The sequence below is a fragment of the Pseudorca crassidens genome, chromosome 2 (genome assembly GCF_039906515.1).
Source record: "Pseudorca crassidens isolate mPseCra1 chromosome 2, mPseCra1.hap1, whole genome shotgun sequence".
NCBI lineage: Eukaryota > Metazoa > Chordata > Mammalia > Artiodactyla > Delphinidae > Pseudorca > Pseudorca crassidens.
This window is the reverse complement of record NC_090297.1, coordinates 77,379,199-77,392,252: the sequence shown is the minus strand read 5'-3', so window position 1 is coordinate 77,392,252 and position 13,054 is coordinate 77,379,199.

Sequence of the window (13,054 nt, the reverse complement as noted above, 5' to 3'; positions counted from 1 at the left end):
ATTGGAAAATACAGAAAGAAGAAAAATAAAGAAATAAATAATAAATAAAATAATAATTGTACATAGTCTCATCACCTGGAGATTATATATTAATGTCCCCTTCCCTCCCCTCCACACACACACGTGCATATATGTATGTATTTATATGTGTGTATATGTATATGTACATCTGTATACATACATATATATTTGGGATTATATGGTAAACACTATTTGCTACTGTTTTCACATTGTAACAATTAGTTTTTTGTGTCCTTCATTTTTCAAAAAATGTATTCTAGTTGTATGGCGATATGCTAATTTATTTAAATATTCTTCATATTCTTGTTATTGAACTTTTGGTTCCAATTTTATTTGGCTATTTTAGTATAAAATATATAATACAATAGTAAATTGATGACACAATTGATTTTGTACCTTTGTTTTCCCCAGTTTATCATTTCCTAGATGTCAAATGTTGGGTCAAAGACCATAAACATTTATAGAACTCTTGATACATATTGCCAGCTTGTCCTCCAAATAGATTTGTCAATTTAAATTTCCACCAGAAATGTATGAGGAGATTTTTAATTTAAATGAAACATGTAGTTGCTTAATAGGTGTCAACATTAAACAACCTAAGAATTTTTTAATCTGAATCCCCTCCCCACTTTTGGCACTATAGATATATTTTTTTTAACATTAACTGCTTTTAATGAGTAGACATGGATCAAAAATAAAAGAATCTGACATGGGCTACCAAAATAGTTTCCATTTTTAAAATAATAGAATCATTAAAGATATATAAAATATCAAATATGAAAGGGTGTTAGATATCACCTACTTCAACTTTCTCCTTTATTCAAAATTTAGTCATTTATTAAGCATTTATTATATGTCACTTATGTAATCTTAAATCTAGTTGAGAAGACAAGACAAGTGCATAATTAACTGTAATTTAATTCCACAAATATAAAAACAATAGATAAAATACAATGGAAATATATGGGGGTGGGGAAATGTTTAACTTTTCTCTGGAGGGTGGAACCAGGTAAATCTTTGTGGAAGAGGTGATTCCTAAAGAATGGATTTTTTTTTCAGGAGAGGGAAAAAAGTGTTTCTGGGACAAAGCAGCATTGAATAGATATGAGGACATGAAATTATACAGCTTGCTCAGATAACACTGGTAGTGAGGAACGTAGAAGGCAGTAAATGGTGTTAATACCAAATTTTCAATGTCATGTTAAGAAGTTTAGTCTTATTCTGTAGTCAAAGACTAGCCATGGAAGATTTTTGAGCAGGGGACATGATTCTTTGTGTATCTGTACTCAAGTTAGAAGAAACTGGATCCAAGATGGCTGACTGTTAGTGTTGCCCAAATGAGATGATAAGGGCTTGAACCATGTCAAGTGGTGGAAAGACTACACATGAGGGGATGGGGTAAAAACCATATTGCATCAACCAATCCATCAACAAATGCTGACTGAGTGCAAGCTAGGTGCTGGAGAGTCAGAGAAGACTGAGATAGCAAGTTCTCTCCCATGGAATTTCTATTTTTTTAAGGGAATTGGGCAATAAACAAGTAAGAAGATATTAAAGGAAAACTAATGATGATGAACACTATGGTCAGGGTACCATGAGGGTAAGGGGTAAGGGGGTCTTCTCAGTTAGGATGACATATAAGTTGCCACATGAAGGTTGAGAGAAAAAGACAGCCACGTGAAGAGCCAGAGTTCCCTTGCTTGCAGAGGGATGAAAAGTGAGAAGACCTGCAGGGAGAAACATTCTAAGGTAGAGTAGATAAATAATTGGAAAGGCTGTATAGGAGAGGGAATAATCATATAGACTTCAGAGTCAGATACCCTTGACTACAAATCCAGGTTCTGCTACTTACCCTATTAAGACTTCAGCTTCCCCTATAAAATGAGAATAATAATGCACACTTTAAAAAATTACTGTAAAGATTATATAATTTATGTAAAATTTAGCACATTGACTACAGATAGCAAATACTCAATGGAAAGTAGTTGCCATCATCATCATCATCATCATCACCACCATCAAGAAAAACGGAGAAGTGGGGCCCTTCAAGTTTCTTCTTAGGTGACTGAGAAGCGAGCTAAGCAGCCCAGAATAGAAGCGTATTCGGATATTCAGATAGTGAATCTGCTTTGAGGGGCCTATTGGAAGTCCAGTGAACATTTGGATCTAGAGGTCAGGGGAGAGGTCAGCATACATGGCATGTGGGAGTCATTGGCGTTGCCCAATAAAAATAGAAATAAAATATCAAGGTGAGAAAACTGGGAATACAGCCCTTCATGAGCGTAATTATTTTTTTAAAGAAATATCTAATAGTTTGGAAAAAACATTTTTTAATGATTTGAAATCCACCTCCAATTTGTATCCACTAGCCGTGGTCAAACTTCATGGAAATACGAAGAATAAGAACAGTCACTATTCCAAATCACAGCATTTTAGATATTTGGAAAAAGGTATGCTTGACTCCTCAGTCTTCATCTGGGAAAAATGGTCACAAATACTTTAGTCTTTCCTCAGATATTGGGGTTTTTATGTCCTCTCATCATTCAGATTGTTTTTTAGATGCAATTTAGTTTGCTCTTGCCCAGAACTAACCGAATATTCCAAATGTGACTTGACCACTGTGTTAGGTTCTACCTATCATTTTTGTCTGTCAGGTTCTTTATAATTTTGCTTTTGTCATCGTGCAGATTAGTGATTCCTGCCAACTTTGTGTCATATACCAATTTGACAAGTATGATTTCTAAATCTTTATCCAAGCTGCGAACTATTCCTGCTGTTGACTAGTAGGTGGATATGAAACCCTTGGCTTCCTTTGAGAAGGGCAAGTTGTTGTGCTTGAAAGTTAAGATTTAAAGGGTTGCCTGAGAGTGAGCATAAAGAAACCAAAAAGAAGTTAAAAAAAAAAAAAGGAGATGGGGTAAAAACCCATAGACTGTGGGAGCTGTAAAATCTTAGGATGTCTTGGTGGGAGATATTTGGAGCCAACTCCTCTATATATTTCTCCTTGATGAGGCTGATGATGATAACGATGGTGACGGTAGTAATAATTATAATAATAGGTCACTAGCACCTATCATGGGTCAGTCTGATAAGCTCTGAAACTCAATTCTCACAGAAACCTTATGAGGAAGCCTTATTATTATTTCTATCTCCTTTTTTTCAAATAAGGAACTTGAGCTTTAGAATAATTAAATAATGTGCCCGGAGTCACACAAATAGGAAATGAATGAATCTGGGATTTGAATCCAGGCAGTATAATTCCAAAGACACTATACTCTATTGCTCTGTTTTATGACTAATAATTATTACTTTTTAGCCTGTGTTAGTTTCAATACCAGTTACCGTTTTTTTTTTTTTTTTCTTTCTATGCGGTACGTGGGCCTCTCACTGTTGTGGCCTCTCGCGTTGCGGAGCTCAGGCTCCGGACGCGCAGGCTCAGTGGCCATGACTCATGGGCCCAGCCGCTCCGCGGCATGTGGGATCTTCCCGGACCGGGGCACGAACCTGTGTCCCCTGCATTGGCAGGCGGACTCTCAACCACTGCGCCACCAGGGAAGCCCCCAGTTACCTTTATTTTAAGGGATATTTTTCACAAGAAACAAACATATTATTACTGGATATATAAAAGTGATTAGAAAAGAAAGTGAGGTTAGGATAAAGATTCGGAGCAGCTGGCTTGGCTCACTCACCAGCTAAGTCATTCTTGCAACATACAGACCTCATAGTGCACATGAGCAAAATTAAGAAAAATAACCACTTCATGAGCATTCAGAATAAGTCTTGAATAGTCAAAAATTAAATATATAATTATCAAGGAATTAATGTCTCCATTTTGGGGGAAAGGGAAGAAATTTAAGTTACAAAGACTTCTGCATTACAAAATTCTTCTTAGTCCTCATGTTTATGTATTAAGATTTGGATGGCTGAGGCAAAATCATCAGTACTTCCAATGGCCATCAAACTTGAACAGGGGATATAATCCATTAACAAATATTCTATTTGATTGTACGAATAGAGTCCAAGAAACGCTCAATATGTACTTGAAGATTTAGTGTTGAAATGGTTCTATTGACCTATTTAAATGAGTTACCCACAAAATTTAGAGGAAATTTTTGTAAAGAGAAATTGTAGAAACCAGGATCTTCTATTAATACAGGTCATTCCATTTTGCTACATAAATAATTAAATGTATATGTATCTTATAAATGTCAGTACTTAAATTAGAGAGAATTTTCCAAGTTCTTTTCAGATTGATACAATATTTTGTTGAACAAAAGGAGAAGCAAGCGATGATCCAGTGTTTTTTTTAAAAACTCTGGTGAACTGAAGAGAATATGACATTTAAAATGCACATCTAAAAGCTTCTAGGTGGAATTTAAATAACTTCATTATTTTACCTTTTCCTTCAAACTACCCCAAATATTCTGACTATGCTGTGGACCAATCGACCAGTTTTCTGCATAATTAAAATCATATGCCTTCAAAACTATTAGTAAGGGGAACGCTTCTGAGATACCTTCCTAGCTGTATATTTTTATAGTTGTGTAACTTAAAAATGACCAGGTAAAAGTTTTTTTCTTGTCTTTAAATTGCTTTGCCAAGGTTCAGCTTTGAGCACATTTTTACGACTGAAACCTGGAAACTAGAAGTTTATAATGGAAATTCTCATAAAGCCTTAATTCCAGCATTGCTAGCAGGTACTCTAAAGAATGGGGACATGATGGACCCTCAGATGAGGCATTTCTAGAACACAACCTGAGGAATTTGGTCACGTGTTCATTTATTTATTTTTAGGTGAGTCATCTTCAACCATTCTAGCAGAAATTTGTGTTCTGTTGACAGATAGGAAGCCTGTAGTAGTCTGGCTATGAATCATACCTTCCCTTGTCATTATTAATTTTAAGGACACATTAAAGGAAGCTTCCTCCATAATGCTGCACTCTGGGAATAGAAAAAAAAAAGTGTGCTTATCTTTTAGGCTGACTGAGGAGATTTATTGCAAATAAAATGATTCCAAATTGACTAGGGAGATTTATTAGAAATGAAATTATTAGAAATCCCAGTTCCTTTTTAAGATATTTAGAAATTATACTTAAGTGGAACATTTTTGCCGTCGTTTCAGAAACACAAACTTCTGGCATTGCTCGTCATTAGGATTTTTCCCCACAGGCTTTGGCTTTATTAGCAGCTTAAGAGTATATTTAGCACTGTCATATGTGAAATCTCTTCACTCTGTTAAACTAATATGGGATAAAATGTCTTTTTTTACAGTGTTACTCATTCATTATATAAAAATGAAAGCAACCACTTCAGTGTGGATCCAGAGCTACTACCTATTTTTATGACAAAAGAGAGGTGACAATACATATCCCGTAGGCACATGAGAGTATTATATGAGTCATTAGTATAATTGATATCCATAGAAAGAGTGTTTTATCCAACATGATTAAAATGCACACGACATTATGTAGGTTCCAGCGTTCCAGCTGCTATGTTGTAATCTTTCCTTTGATAGATATCTAGTGAAAAATAAAATTATCCTCGATAAAAGGATAATCTCCTACTACTTAAGGCTGTGAGAATGTGAGACAGTTGCATGCCATGTGCTTCAACCATTTACATGTGATTTTCGCCTGTGTGTTGTGTTTGTTTCAGATTCTTCAACCACAGAGACAAGGGGGAAAGGCCTCCTTAAGAAAAGACATCTTTCCTGATGGACTAGGAAAAAGCCTGGGTTATAATTCTATGCCTTTGTTTTAAATTCTTCTTTTTGGGTCCACCTTCAAATGCCTACAGTAGTGGGGCCCATCAGTAAAACAAATCATAGAGCCTAAAATTTTAAATTGGCTTCAAGTTGAGAGTAATGTCTTAAAGGCAAATGAATCATATAATTGTTTTAAAAAAGTGTCTCTGCACACAATACACACATTGACTGATTCATTCATTTTAAAGGTATTTATTGATTACCTACTCTGTACTAAGTGCTTAGTCAGGTGCTGGGGACCCATAGAACTATATGTCCATGGATTTCATTTTAAATAATGAATCAGGAGGGAAAAACAGGTGGATATCAAGCAAGCCTGGTTTTCCCTGTTTAGTCCTCAGAATCATGCGTTATTGAATCATAGAGCTAGAACAACAGATGACATTATGTTGGCATAATGTTCACCTCAAAGAAGTGAAAGCAGAGTATATACACTACTAGCCCAACACCTATATAGCATCTCTGAATTACTGTCATTTTTTCCCTTTTTGCATTTATTTGTGAAAGTAGCAATGCTGAAAGCTGAGAAAAAGGTCACATGCTAAGGATACTGTGAGATATCCAGGAAAGTGAAGTCAGTGGCAAAAGAAGCAATATGTCTAATTCTTAATTATGTGCCTTATCTGCTAGGGCAAACAGGTCTGTTGGAAGCTGCCCTGGTAATTAGAAGTTCCACTTTATTCTCTCCAACTGACCTACAGTATTGTTGAGAGGAACAAATGAAATAAAATATGTGAAACGTCTTTGTAAACAAACCATAAAGTGCTTCCTAGATTTGTGGCATCATTGTAATTTTTGTTGACTACCTTCTGTAAGTTGCAGGCCTTATCTATAAATAGGGGAGAGCACTTTGGCTGCCCATCGAAGTTATAAATACACTTCAAGTGGGATGAGCTATCAGCTGCTTTTGAGGATCCTGGATACCAAGAAACGTCAAAATGATTATCTAAAAATTATGTAAGCAAATGAGTTGCTCAGCAAATCCACATTCTTGTCTGTCTTTGATAGTGTAGTATAGATAGTAAGGCGTCAATATTTGAGAAAGTAAATTATCCTTTAAATACAGGACAGTGAAAAATAAGAGGCAATATTAGATTAACCACATACCTAGGTAAAAACTTTGTAGGATGAAATAATGATGGACCAAACATATACTAGGGAGACTGATTTATCTTTACCTGCTCCTCATTTGTCTGTACTTGACTGAATGCTTTCATCTGTGAGTAATAAACTAATGTCATGGTATAGAGTCTTGCTTCCCAAGATGGTCAGATTCCATTAGGTTGTGACTTGGCATTATTACTTCTACATTCTCACCTCCCCATATTACTCTTTTCACAATGCTGTAATTTGCTGGTGCATCCTCCAGCCTCACCCCAGCATTAGCTCTCAACTTTTCCTTCTAATGTCATCGATGTCATTTGTAGCCCCAGAATAGACTAACTTGTCTTCCTTACCAGTATTCTAAAAACAGACTTCATCCCACCTATTATTTCTTCATCATTGTTCACAGTAATTTTGTGTTATTGCTGTTGTATGCTGGTCCACATGACGTCTTCTTGCACCTTGGGATAAGTGAGATTTCCTGGGAGCAGATTTCAGAATTTTCTGTACAGCCCCCTTATTACAAAGATTCAGACATGCCTGTGGTCTTATAAAAGTTTCAGTAATGAGATTGTGATTCTAATACAACATAAATATTATTATTTTTAGCTAGAGTAATAACAATAGATGAGGATAATAATAAAGACCTGGCATGGTCTTTTCCTCAGAGTGTTCAGTGTTTCCACTGGCACAATTGGTGATATCGTTTAGTATACCGAGAAGATACATGATGGTTCGGGAGCTATTATCAACCTCTGTTAGAGCCTTTTCAAATCCAGTGCTTATTGTGTATGTTATGAATAAGAGACCACAGAAATTATGCATGCGGGGCTTAATTCTCATCTTGATCTGGACCCCCATGGACCTCTCTTTGAAGTCAATAGGAGCTCAGCAGGGGGTGGAGCAAGATGAGAATTTGGAAAAGGAACGTGAAGAAAAAGGGATAATTTTCCCCAACCATATCATCATTTGGTGTGTGTTAAATGCTCACACAGTGCCTAACCCCAATTCCTTTTTACTTCCGTCTCAATAAAATGGCAGGACAGATTTTTCTGTGTGTGTCTATGTGTGTATGTGCTGTCGGTCATTTTCAATGGGAAGAGAATTGGATAACTTCAATTACTCTCCTGTAAGCTGTTATTATTGAACTGAGCCAGAAGTGCTTTATTTTCAATAAAGAAATATGCACATAATACAACTTTCATGCAAATTCAGGTGCTATAGGTTTTCGAAGATTTTCCAGAAAGGACATTTTCCACTGGCCCAAATAATTAACAACTCGTCTTTGTCCCCTTGCTTTCCCTCAACTAATTCTTATTTCGTCTACTGTGGGATGCCATCACAAATGTGTGCTCTCCCAGGACAGCACTGCTTGAAATCAACAATGCAGTTTTTGTTTCTGCATTCTAATACCCACCGCCCTCTCAGGATTTGAATTGTTTGGTACACACAATGGTAAATTAATGTCTAGAGGAGAACTTTGGAAAACAACCTGCCCATAAGCTAGATGTCACCCCTTCCACATTCAAGGGGATGCCCACCCTTTGTCAAATTGACACATGCCTTTTGAATAGGGCCTGCCCTCAGAAACTTGGCTTTCAAGATAAAGCTCACTTAAATCACACCCTTTTCTTTCAGGAGGAAACCAAACTCCATCAGAATTTCACACCTTGATGTGTGTTGATGAAATGTCCTGTAACTTAAGACTATTAATATTCATGGGACATCTAACATAATTCATGATGGTTTGTAATATATGGTAGTAAACAGTATCATTTACACTGAACCTTAAAAATATTGACAAAGACAAGTTCTTAAACACTGATGAAACCTTGTATTATGTGTTATGATTTCTTAGTCTTATACTTGGTGCAGTTTTTCAATTAACTGCTCTGTATTCAGAGCAATTATTCATTTATTATAGTCAGTTTAGATACGGTAAAGATTAGAGGAGTAAAACAAATCATTTTAGTGACACTGGCTAGTGATTCATTGTTATTATTCTGATTTTTATTTATTTATTTTTTTATTTGGCTCTTGCATGACAGGATTTATAGTACCTACTTTTGAATGCTAAGTCTTTTTCCTTCTCAGTCTCTATTTTTATGGTTTTAAATAAGCAAAAACAGCCATAAGATTTGAACTGGAGTTACCTATCTGATTTATCAAACGATAGATACATGTGTAGAAATACTAATTCACCACACACACAAACATTTTTAAATTATTTTTTGGACTGTGAGAAGATTTTCTCGGATATATGAAATAAGTATCTGGTCTTTTTAAAGTGTGAAGATTCCCAGAAGTGTTGAAGAAGAGTTGAATTTATGTAGTACATAAACGAGGCATCAAGATATGAAAAATCTTTTAAGAAATAACACACACTTTTGAATGCAAGTAAACCAAGGTAGCCACACATATTAGACATTTGGAAGATAATGATATAGAGCACAGTGCTTTCCGTCAACCTTGCCGTGTGGCTTTTCCAGTGTAGTGCAACGACATGCCCTGTAATATGTCATTTTGCTTCTAAAGGGGTTTACATGCTTCTGAAAGTGACTTAGATTTTGGCACAGTTTATTTTATGCATTATGCATAAAAGTTGTCATCAGGATTTAACAAAGCATTTTGCACAGAAAGATTAGAAATAAAATCTCTGTACACCAAAATGATTTGGATGGTTTTGCTAAATGGTGTGAACTTAAAAAAAAATTAGCATGTATCTTAGCCCTTTCTCAGATTTCAAAAGATGAAAAAGCTCTACAGTGAAGAGAATTTTAATGTACAGTACTGGAGCACAGCTCATCAATGCTATTTTGTTTCCCTTTCACCTAGTATTTTCCTGTTTATTGGTGATAACATTAACAATTCCATATCCAATGGAATTATGATGACATTTAGACAAGGAATTGCTGGGTTCAATAATATGTGTGAGGTATTTCCTACTTGAGAAATGAGGGTATTGAAAAAGGCAACCTATTCCATATGTTTGGATTTGAAGATATAGGACCCTTGATGAGGTAAAACAGTATTTGTGGGTGATGAGAAGAAATTGATTGGGAAAACTGATAGAAGGAAGAAAATGTTTGGATTTTAAGTTAAAATGACCATTTTGCAATGTTCTCTGTATCTTAACACCTTTTAAAGCTAGACACGTATTTCCTTCTCCTTCATGTTTTAAATGAAGAATGAAGTTCTACAGGATTGAAAAGATCTATTTTCCTGTACAACTAAGCTTCTCTGAGGACAGTACTGAAGAATTCTGTTTTTAAAGGCATATAGAGAAAGAGTAATTTTTTTTTTCTTAAACAAGAAATGGACTAGTTGTGTCTTGAAACTTAAGCCTTGAAATAAATGTCTCTTCTGAAGTTAAATTGAGTGTCCTGACTTCCAGTCTCTCTCCCTATGCTCCCAGGGTCATGTCCAATTGTGGGTGTTCCTTTTATGTGTGTATCTTTATAAGAATAGTCATTCCACCAGCGGCATTATTGAGGCTGTTTCTGGTAGCTGCTGATACACAAATGCTAATGGACTGATAGCTTCACACCATGAGTAGATTGAAGCCCTTGCTTTTTATTGCTATTTTTGGAGGTATCACTACTGCAGAATTTAGGGTGCAGTCCTTAGAAATCCACTTTTTTTTTTTTTTTTTTTTTTTGGTAACGACACAGCAGCGCTCCTTGAGCGCTCCTGCAAATAACAATTGGATGAGTCAACTGTGAGCAATACCCACAGAAGCCCAGAGATCTTGCTCTTTCCCCATCACCAGAGGGTCTTAAGAGTGTTGTTTCAGATAGCAGTTAGCATTCTGTTAGTGATGTCATTGCATACTACTTTTTTTACTGTACAGACTTCAGGGACTTTTTCACCACTGAGAAATTTAAAAAAAATACGTATATAACTTGCTCTTTTATTTTTGGTTCCTCACTTCCAGGAAAGTTAATTGGAACTGATTGGTTTAGTTTTATTTGCTTACTTAACAAGTAACACAAAGCTGGAAATGAATGAAGAAACATCAGCTTTCTACTGTCTGCATTAGTTTTTTTTTTTTGCTGTACGCGGGCCTCTCACTGTTGTGGCCTCTCCCGTTGTGGAAAACAGGCTCCGGACATGCAGGCCCAGCAGCCATGGCTCACAGGCCCAGCTGCTCCGCGGCATGTGGGATCTTCCCGGACCGGGGCACGAACCCTCGTCCCCTGCATCGGCAGGCAGACTCTCAACCACTCCGCCACCAGGGAAGCCCTACATTAGTTTTTTAACTCTGTTCTTCTCAGCTTGTCTTTTATCCACAAACCATTTTTTTTTTAAAGAACACCAGTGCCTGGATAAAATGAGAAAATTGAGTTGAAGGATCATAATCATAATAATAATGCTTTGCACTTGCATAGATCTTTAAAATTTTTTCAAGTATATTCATTTCTACTATAATTGGATTCCCATAACAGCTCTTTAAAATAGGAAGGAAGGAAAATAACATTTATTGAATATCTTCCGTACAAAGTACATTCACCACATTATCTCATTTAATCCTTGTTATGGCGCTGACGAAGTAAAAATTATTTCTCCCAATTTCGGAGGAAATAATGGCTAACAGTGTGATTTGTCCAGACTTTTATAGTCAGCAAGTGGAGGGTCCTGGGTTTGAACCCTGCTCATGTGGCTCCCAAACTTAGTTCTGTCCCTTTCACAGAGGTGAGTTGGGTCAGATTATTATCTAATTTTTGGTCATTAAGTTTGAGATGAGTATAAGTGATTCTCTTGTAGTTGTTCATCTAAGTTAATGCCTTCAGCCAAAACTGGAGGCATTTGTTTATTTAATTTGTTTCCCAGGCTTGCATACTTTCTGTTACTTTTACCTGCCTCTGACGATCCATCAGAAGTTGATGATGATTTCCTGTCCAGATTGATTCCTCAGTTTCTCAGTAAATGGGGCACCCCTCACTGCTTGAGGACCCCTTAACGGGCTACCACCGAGACAGTGAAAGAGAGACGGAATCAGCAGTGGAGGAGGTGAGACTCAGCCTGGATTATGCTTTGTCTTTGCTTCTGTGGGTTTACGGATTGCATTATTGCAGGTTGGGTTTTATGTTCAATACCAATTTGAGTCAATGTTGCATTGCAGCATAGCATAGTTAATATTTTGGGGGAGTGCTGCCTGTAAAAATCAGATCAATACAATTAAACTTTAAGCCAGTGATTTTAATGTGAATATCTTAATACTTGGCACCAGAGTTAATATTTAAAATCTGATATATTGGAAAGAATAAATATCTTAGGGGAGTACTAGTGGGAAAACGGTTGAAATCAGGTAAACCTGATTTGGATAATAATCAGGCAGTCCATTTGTTTATACACAGAGACTGGTATAAGACTGTATTCAGTCCCTCTCAGGTGTCTCGGAGATGTCACTGGCCATTACATTACAATAACACCTTCTAGTATTCAAAGCACTGCCACACACATTATTTCATGCTTGAGGTGCAAGGACAGCAGATCATTTGACTCCTAATATTCTCTTCTTTTTAGCTTTCCTGAATGGTGGATGCAACTAATGAGCTCTAGCACTAACTTTCAAGGATATCTTACTGTCTGGTGCTGACACCAACTAGAAAAAAAAACTTCAAAGAAGCCCATTTACTAGAGAGGTATGTTTTCTCCATTCTACTTACCTCAAAGGTGTCCATCTCAACAGTTTGCAGAGACCTTTTATAGGAGGTAGGGTTTGAAAGAACTTCTGAATGGAGAAGAAGGTGAGATGAGATGCTTTCTGGACAAATAAATGGTTCCCCATATTTTTTATATCTTTCTTATACCACATTGCACCATCTTTGTATCTCCCACTGTACATTGCTCAGGACCTTCCTTGGTCACATTCTCTGGTTTTCTTTCCACATTTGGCTCCTACTGCTTAACTCAGGGCTTCACCACTTCTTGCTTAGGCTAGTGCAATAGCTTTCTGACTGGTCCTTCTTACCCAGTTGTTCGTGTGAATGCCAGATACCCTTCTGAAATTTAGATACACATTGCTTCCTGACAAAAATATGCAATGGGTTCTTATGCCTCGAGAATGAAGTTAAGAGTTCTTGCTCTGGCTTTCAAAGTCTTCATGATTAATAACATCTTTGGGGCACAGTAGGGAAGCACTGATAAGGGTGCAGGTTCAGG